Source organism: Lepidochelys kempii, chromosome 11, assembly GCF_965140285.1.
Source record: "Lepidochelys kempii isolate rLepKem1 chromosome 11, rLepKem1.hap1, whole genome shotgun sequence".
Classification (NCBI taxonomy): Eukaryota; Metazoa; Chordata; order Testudines; family Cheloniidae; genus Lepidochelys; species Lepidochelys kempii.
In genome coordinates this window covers 77,799,888-77,809,319 of record NC_136390.1, presented here as the reverse complement: position 1 = coordinate 77,809,319, position 9,432 = coordinate 77,799,888, and the positions used below count along the sequence as shown (strand labels likewise).

The window sequence follows — 9,432 nt, the reverse complement described above, 5'->3', positions numbered from 1 at the left end:
TGCAGCTTGCCACGCTGGCCAAACAGGAAATGAGATTCAAAAGTTCGCGGTTCTTTTCCTGTCTACCTGGCCAGTGCATCTGAGTTGAGAGTGCTGTCCAGAGCGGTCAGAATGGAGCACTCTGGGATAGCTCCCGGAGGCCAATACCATCGAATTGTGTCCACAGTACCCCAAATTCGAGCCGGGAACGTCGATTTAAGCGCTAATCCACTTGTCAGGGGTGGAGTAAGGAAATCGATTTTAAGAGCCCTTTAAGTCGAAATAAAGGGCTTCACTGTGTGGACGGGTGCAGGTTTAAATCGATTTAACGTTGCTAAATTCGACCTAAAGTCCTAGTGTAGACCAGGGCTTGGTGTGTTTTCCAATCTCAGCTATTTGCTTATTTCTCTTAAAAGACAATAGGTTTTCCTTGGTGATCCTCTGCATACTTGGAGTACCAAAGACTCTTTCTTCATTTCTTTGCATGAATCCTTGAGAATATGTATATATGCAATCACCCTTCTTTTGGCCACAGGAAATGGGATGTTTCAGAGTAGCAGCCTTGTTAGTCTGTATCCGGAAAAAGAACGGGAGGACTTGCGGCACCTTAGAGACTAACAAATTCAATTAAGCATAAGCTTTCATGGGCTACAGCTCACTTCATCAGATGAATAGAATGGAACATATAGTAAGAAGATCTATCTACACATACAGAGAATCATGAAAAGGTGGGAGTTGCCATACAAACTGTAAAAGGCTGATGAGCTATAATTTGTTAGTCTCTAAGGTGTCACAAGTACTCCTGTTCTTTTTGAGGAAATGGGAACGGGTCTCATTTATGGAGAGGCTGAGCTGGCCAAGACAGCAGTAAAAGGCACTTCAAGCCACTAGAGGGTTAGTGAGACAGACAATTACTCTCACTTCTTAAAAGTCTCATTAACTATTGGAACAGTTGACCCAGGGTTGTCGTGAATTCTCCATCACTGACAATTTAACTTGAGATTGCATGTTTTTCTGAAATATATATGCTAAGAATTATTTTGGGGAAGTTCTATAGCATGTGTTATATAGGAAGTCAGACGAGATAATCACAGCGCTCCCTTCTAGCCTTTGAATCTGTGCGTCTAGAACAGTCATATTGCAACTCCAGCTATAAATATCAATAATCTTCCTTTCAGGTCTTTCTGGATTTTTCCCATTGCATCCTATGACAATCACAAATGCAGAAAGATTAAGGAAGAGAAGAGCCTTGAAAGCCATAACAGCTTCTGAGGAAGAAACTCCAGGTGACTGATAACATCTAACTTAACTGAATTACTCAAAAGATTACTGTACAGAAAATGATCAGAACAGTGTGCCAACTAAAAAGGACAATATATTTACTACAGGCAAAAAAATGATAGTGGATGTGAATTATTTCATAAGAACATTAAAGTATTTTGAAGCTTTAGGAGTCCTCAGACAAGGATTCTGATTGTCCTCATTTGTTAATTACTTCTTATTTTTCACAAATTATTAATCTTTCATGTTTGTCAAACTGCAATTACTTAGGCCCAGATCCACCAAGGTAAAATTTAGGCTCCTAAATTCCACTGAAATCCAATGGAAGTCAAGAACGAAAATACCTTTGTGGATCTGGGCCTTCCAGATTACAGCATTCATACAAACTGAATACAAACTCCCGTTTTCTAAATAGCTCTATTGTGGAGGTAGAGAGAGTGTTACTGACTGTCGTAAGAGTCTAATGTATAGGAAGTTGTGCTGGATCAACGAACAGGTGAGGATGCACCTGGAGGCTTCCCTCTAAACGTCACCTTATCATTACTTAAGACAAGCCACAGTTGGTTTTTAATTTTACAGTGAACTATTTCAAGATTTTTGTTAGAAGAGGGACACTCAGACCTGGCCACTGTTGCTTCTTTATTTTCACCCAATGAAGCCGCAAATAGTGTAAGCGGCAGAAAATCCTTTTTTCGGTGCAGGGGTGCAGCACAGAATGTGACACGAATTACTTAACCACACTACTGTTCTTCCAGAAGGTATCCCACAGAACATGACCACTCTACACATAGCAAATACTTGGATGGTTTTATACCTTTCTCCCTGAACAGTATTTGATCAAACATTATACATGTGTCCAGCTAAAACAATAATTTAAAAAACCAGGAATTACTACATGATGTTCATAGATGATCAGCCACCCATAGCAGCCATTCATATTCCAGCGTGTTAAGCACAATAAGAATTGAGCTATGTTCAGAGGCAGACGGCTATCCCTGTTACTGGGAGGAACTCGCACATCATTCATTCTAGAGTCTTCCATCCACATTCTAACTCGCTTAAATGTCTTAGGTAAGGCTTGTACCATCCCCGAAGATCACCAGCCTCAGACTCTGGTAGACCAAACAAAGCCACTGAGTTTGAGTCATAGAACCATCACCCCAAAAGCCTTAATGCCAATCAGTGCAAATCTCAGAATTGATGATGGGGAGCACATGAGATCTTTCTCAGCCCACACAGTGCAGCGCATCACCCCTTGTAAAGCACTCGACGTAACAAAGCTGAGACACGCTCACTGGACGATCACAGTATCCTGCTTATTTAAGAAGAGCACAATACAATAGACCACTCTAGTGCTGACAGAAAAGTCGCCTTCCTCAGCTGTTGCTCCAAGATGGCAATCTGCTGCTGTTCCTGCATGTGAGGAAGTTGGTGGGGCTCAAAAGGAGGGCAGCTCACAGCAAGAGAAATGGCTGAGAAGAGCTAGGCAAGTTAGAGGCACTTGAGATTCATTGCCGGCCTGTGTGTTGCTCCCTTTGGCAGCACACCCATAAGGGTGCGGGGAGAACCATGGAAACTCAGCCAGCTCTCACTTGCCAGGCAGCTGGGAATTGGTTACATTTTTAATGGAGAAGTAAAATCTGAGCAAATGTATACATGGAACCAAAGAAAAATAAGATCTTTTGGGTGATACCTGAAGTCCTGCCTGAAAAGGTCCAGGCAGACATGGCTGGTTTGGATTTTGCCTATTAGTACATTTAAACCAGGGGTTCTCCGAACACATTTTTTGGTGGCCTCGGACTGTGACCCACCAATTCTTCCTGGTGGCCGCATTGACACTTTTCCCTAAAATACGTAACTGTAGGAAAAACAAATAAATATGCACAGACACGTGTCCAAATCCTGGTAATTTATTGATGTAGGGTTTTTTCAGACTCACAAATAATATGAAAAATTATATTTGTATGTTGAATATTGCTTTTCGCAGCACACTCAGTAGCTAGCTGGGAGTTTGTGAAAAGTGATATTAACAAACATACAAGTATCACTTTTCACAGCCTCCCAGGTAGCTAGTCAGTGTGCTGTGAAAAGTGATACTTGCATGTTTCTTCGTTTCGCTTTTCTCAGCGAGCCCCAGGTTTGGAGAGGGAGGCAGCAGGGGTCTGGGGCAATGGGGGGGATAGAGGTGGAACCAGGGAAGGCAGTGGGGGCTGGGGGCGATAAATGGGGGTTCGGGGAGGCGTCGGGGAGAATGGTGAGCCCTGCTACCATATGGCTGGATAAAATCATATTGTTGGTGTAATGCAGGAAGTCAGATTAAAAAACTCACATTAGTCCTGTCCATGGAATCACAGCACTGGAAGGCCCGTCCTAGTCCCGTCCCCTGCACTCAAGGCAGGACTAAGTACAGTAGAACCCCAAAAATACGAACACCAGAGTTACAGACGGACCCGTCAGCCAGACACCACGTGGCCCCAGAAGTACGCAGTCAGGCAGCAGCGGAGACGAAAAACAAAAAACCCAACAAATACTGAGCTGTGCCGGCATGGCATCGTCCAGTTAGGCACATCGGGGCTGCCTGTCCCCACCCCCACCCACGACTTGCCACGCGGAAGGCCAGCCACGTACAGGTGAAGACGCTGAGGTTCACAGGCACAGCTGTGAGCTCCCGAGAAGGAGTGCTGGGGTCTGCACTAGCCACAGGGGCTGTTTCCCGCCTCTGGCTGGGAGGGGGACAAGCCTGCAACCTTAGTCTCAGTCCAGGAAAGAAGCTCCCTGAGCTGCTGCTGGAACCTGGCCGCGAGCGTCAGCTGCTGGAGCCCGAACTCCTGCCCGCCTGCCGCGCTCTGGAGGAGCGGCTGCGTTTGAAAGGGCCCCGGCCTGCACTGCACACCCACTGGTGCCAAAGCGCCCCCGGGTGCCTCACGCATCACCCTTGCAGTCAGGGGGCGAGAATCAGAAACTTGCCGGGCAGCCGCTGCAGAGTGTGAGCCCCCGTTCCGAGCACTCCGCCCTGAGGAGCAGCCCATAACGGCTTGGGCAAAGTTACCAACAACCTCCATTCCCGAGGTCTCCGTAATTCTCCTGTATTATCTAGACCAGGGGCTGTCAACAGGCGAACCACGGGCCAAATCCGGGTTGCCAGACGCTTTTGAACGGACCCCACAAACTTGTTGTTTACATATTATCGTTATTATTAGTTTTTTAAATGATTTTCTCTGCAGTCTGGCCCCTGACTGTACATTGATGAAGAATTTGGACCTTGACAAAAAATAATTGACTACCCCTCATCTAGACCATCCCTGAGCGGTGACTGTCGATCCTGCTAAGAACCTACAATGACAGAGATTCCACAACCTCCCTAGGTAATTTGTTCCAGTGCTTAACTATGCTGGCAGGAAGTTTTTCCTAACGTCCAACCTAAACCTCCCTCGCTGCAATTTCAGCCCATTGCTTCTTGTCCTGTCCTCAGAGATTCACAAGAACAATTTTTCTCCCTCCTCCTTCTAACAACCTTTTATGTACTTGAAAACTGTTCTCCTGTCCCCTCTCAGTCTTCTCTTCTCCAGATTAAACAAACCCAGTTCTTTCAACCTTTTCTCGTCGATCATGTTTTCTAGACCAGCGGTTCTCAACAGGGGGTTCGTGGCCCACTGGGGGTCCATGAACCCGTGGCTAAAATCCAAAGCCCGAACCCCAGCACCTCCCGCAGGGCTGAAGCCGGGAGCAGCAGGGCTGAATTCTGGAGCCCCGAGCCCCGGTGCTCCCCAAGGGACAGAAGCCCTGAGCCCATGGGCAGAATTGGGGGAACACAGGGGTGTTACACCCCTCCCAAACTACAGTGCAAGAGCAAGGCAGTCCTGGGGTAGCTCCACACCCCCCCTCCACCACCTCCTCTCTCCACCCCCTGGCTAGGTCGGAGGTGGGAAGCCAGAGTCTGGCTGCGTGGGACAGCTGCTGCCTGGGCGGGGTGACACGGCTGCTTTCTGGCTGGCAGAGCCCTCAGGGTACAGGGAGCCCAGGGGAGCCCTGAGAGCACACAGCCCCTAGCTACCTCCTCCCTGCACCCTGAGCTACCCCCCTGCACACAGCCCCTAGCTATCCCTTTCCCTTCACCTCAAACTTTTTGAGCTGAGCCCCCCCACCTTTGAGTTATAATTTTTGATTGTAGCCCCCCTCCCAAGTCCAGACAGGCGGGTGGCCTGCTGAGGTGAGTCAGGGGGTGGATGTAGCATACCCTCCCCAGACCCCGACGTCGGAGCTGGCTTGAGCCTCACTGGCCCCTGCCCACCCAAAACAGAAGTCAAACTATACCTATGCAAACTTGTTTTCCCCCCTTTCCCCGGCCCAGAGCCTCCCCCTCCCACACTGGGCCCTGGAGATTTTAATGGCATGTTGTGGGTGGCCTCAGAAAGAAAAAGGTTGAGAACCCCTGTTCTAGACCTTTAACCATTTTTGTTACTCTCCTCTGGACCTTCTCCAATTCGTCCACGTCCTTCCCGAAATATGGCGCCCCGACTTAGACACAATACTTTAGCTGAGGCCACATCAGCATGGAGTAGAGCAGAAGAATTACGTCTCGTATCTTGCTTACAACACTCCTGCTAATCCTGCCCAGGATGAGGTTTGCTTTTTTTGCAGGTGTTACACTGTTGATTCATATTTAGCTTGTGGTCCACTCTGACCCCCAGATCCCCTTCCGCAGTACTCCTTCCTAGGCTGTCACGTCCTGCTCTGTATGTGTGCAGCTGACTGTTCTGTCCTAAGGGGAGTACTTTGCATTTGTCCGGATTGAATTTCAGCCTGTGAACTTCAGACCATTTCTCCAGTTTGTGCAGACCATTTTGAATTTTAACCCTATCCTCCAGAGCACTTGCAACCCCTCCCATCTTGGTATCATCCGCAAACTTTATCAGTAAAAAGAAAAGGAGGACTTGTGGCACCTTAGAGACTAACCAATTTATTTGTGCCACAAGTCCTCCTTTTCTTTTTGCGAATACAGACTAACACGGCTGTTACTCTGAAACCTGTCATTATGCAAGGGGAAATAGGTTACCTTGCAGAATGACTGAGCCACTCCCAGTCTCTATTCAAGTCAAAGTTAATTGTATCCAATTTGCAAATGAATTCCAGTTCAACAGTCTCTCGCTGGAGTCTGGATTTGAAGTTTTTTTGTTGTAATATTGCAACTTTCATGTCTGTAATCGCGTGACCAGAGAGATTGAAGTGTTCTCCGACTGGTTTATGAATGTTATAATTCTTGACATCTGATTTGTGTCCATATATTCTTTTACGTAGAGGCTGTCCAGTTTGGCCAATGTACATGGCAGAGGGGCATTGCTGGCACATGATGGCATATATCACATTGGTGGATGTGCAGGTGAACGAGCCTCTGATAGTGTGGCTGATGTGATTAGGCCCTGGGATGGTGTCCCCTGAATAGATATGTGGGCACAGTTGGCAACGGGCTTTGTTGCAAGGATAGGTTCCTGGGTTAGTGGTTCTGTTGTGTGGTGTGTGCTTGTTGGTGAGTATTTGCTTCAGGTTGGGGGGCTGTCTGTAGGCAAGGACTGGCCTGTCTCCCAAGATTTGTGAGAGTGTTGGGTCATCCTTCAGGATAGGTTGTAGATCCTGAATAATGTTGGAGGGGTTTTAGTTGGGGGCTGAAGGTGACGGCTGGTGGCGTTCTGTTATTTTCTTTGTTAGGCCTGTCCTGTAGTAGGTGACTTTTGGGTGCTCTTCTGGCTCTGTCAATCTGTTTCTTCACTTCCGCAGGTGGGTATTGTAGTTGTAAGAAGGCTTGATAGAGATCTTGTAGGTGTTTGTCTCTGTCAGAGGGGTTGGAGCAAATGCGGTTGTATCGCAGAGCTTGGCTGTAGACGATGGATCGTGTGGTGTGGTCAGGGTGAAAGCTGGAGGCATGTAGGTAGGAACAGCGGTCAGTAGGTTTCCGGTATAGGGTGGTGTTTATGTGACCATCGTTTATTAGCACAGTAGTGTCCAGGAAGTGGATCTTAATCGCGTCTCTGCTAAGGCTGCATCTACACTCCCCCTTGTGTCGGTAGAACGTATGTGGCTCGGGGTGTGAATAAGCCACCCCCCGAGTGACACAAGTTACACAGACCTAAGCGCCGGTGTGGACAGTGCTATGGTGCTGGGAGAGCTTCTCTTGCCAACATGGCTACGGCTGCTCGTTCAGGGTGGAGAGCTCCCTCCCGTCGCTCCCGTCCCTCCCATGCTTCCAGCCGCTCCAGTAGAGACTGCCACTGGGGGCCACGTCACTCACAGCTGTGAGGGCCGAGCGGTTAAGGCGTTGGACTCGAAATCCAATCGGGTTTCCCTGCGCGGGTTCAAATCCTGCTCACAGCGAGGCCTGTGTTTTAGCCACATTTGCTCACCAGGGCAATACATCTCCACCGGCCCTGGGACGCTCTCCATACACTCCCCACCCCAGGTAAACCCTGTTCTGCTCCTTTCATGGGGATGCCTGGGATGGTGCCTCACGCTGTGTCCCTGCGGTCTCAGGCCTCTGCCCCTCACCCAGCGCCCCCCGGCTCAGCCCCACCCCTGGGTGCTGCTCCTCTCCAGAGCATGGAAGGAGCTGAGCACGGGCAACCCGTAGAAGAGGCCACAGGAGCCTGAGCCTCCCCCAAAAGGCCGTCCATGCGGGCGGAAACGCTGGGAATGTGGGGCGGGTCTCCCCTCCGGAGGCCCGTGGGCCCGTGGTCATCTTTCGAGCGCTGGAAGTGAAGCTCCAGAGAAGTGGGGGCCCCGCCTGCACCCCGCTCCCCTCTGCCTCTTAGCCCGATGCCCTGCTCTTGCTCTGCCTCTTCCCATCCCCCTTCCGCCTCCTCCCCCAAAACCTGCACCCCAACGCCCCTCGGCCTTTTCCCCCGCGGCCCCGTCTTCTCGTGCCTCTTCCTGTCCTGCTTCACCTCCTTCCCCAAGGACCCCCCTGCCCCCCGCTCACCGAAGACAGAGAAAAGGGACGGGTGCCTGGCCCCATGGCCCCCGGTAGCCCCCCTTCAGGGAAAGGGGCGGAGAGGAGCAAGCAGGGGGTGAGTGGAGTCCTGGGGGAAGAGGCGGAGAGGAGCGAGGGGCAGGTAGGGGGACCTCGGGGGCGAGAGGAGTGAACAGTGGGGGGGCGGGGCCTCGGGGGAAGAGGATGACCGGGGGCGGGGCCTCTGTGGCAGGGCCATGCTCTAGGCCCCGGTGGCCCCCCAACTTCTCGGGGTCATCTGAAACCCAGGATGAAGGTGACACAGGGCCTGGTTCCTCTTTGGGCTAAGATTCCATAACACCTCTCCCTTCCTGGCAGTGTGAAGGGGCTGGACAGGGGCATAAAGCCCTCCAGACACGGCCGGAGACAGGGAAAGGGCCGTCAATGCGGAAGAGAATCAGGCCCAGAGTTAGACAAGGGGTGCAGAGAATATTCTGGATTCAGGTCATTGCACTTCGCCCTTGCTCGAAATGCTTCCTGTATTTTCTCCATTTCACTCCCTGACTCTCGGTCTCTGCCCCTTTCCCCGTTTCGTCCTCAGAATTAGCACGTTCAGCCAGTTAATCGCAGCAATACCGCCATAAGACAGCAGCCTGAAATCTCAGCTCTCCCCCGCCCCACGCACGAGACCTGCTGCCAGCTGAACTGGAGAAAGAATGGGGAACGTCTCTGGCAGAGGGTGTGAAACAGACACCCAGAAAAGGTGAGCTTTCACAGGGACTGCTGGGCACGCATGGACTGTGGCTGGGGAGGGGGCTGCCAGACCTCCCTCAGGTGACCAGACAGCAAGTGTGAAAAATCGGGACGGGGGTGGGAGGTAATCGGAGCCTATATAAGAAAAAGACCCAAAAATCGGGACTGTCCCTCTAAAATCGGGACACCTGGCCACCCTAGACCTCCCCCACAGACTGCCACTGAGTGAGTGGGGGGCAGTTGCACAGACCTGCAGTGACCACACGGATTGTGAGGTTTGCTCCCCTCCTGTCTCCAGTGGGGCTGAGGTTTCTCCCTGAGCCTGCTGAGCCCTGTGGCCCTTCCCAGCCACGCCCGTGGGAGCAGAAAACACCGAAAGACCAGGCCGGGGAGGTCATATGGTTTATTGGACCCGGTTCTGTTGGGGAGAGTGTAGCCAGACAGCCAGCCCCCCCCTGCTCAGACCAGCATTGCTGGAA

General features: G+C 50.7%; 1 non-coding gene across 1 annotated transcript; it reads left to right on the top strand.

Annotated features, from left to right (window-relative positions):
* The first annotated feature begins 7,547 nt into the window (after positions 1 to 7,547).
* On the top strand, positions 7,548 to 7,629 carry TRNAS-CGA (transfer RNA serine (anticodon CGA)). The gene has a single exon. It is a non-coding gene; the product is annotated as a tRNA-Ser (tRNA).
* The last annotated feature ends 1,803 nt before the right edge of the window (positions 7,630 to 9,432 follow it).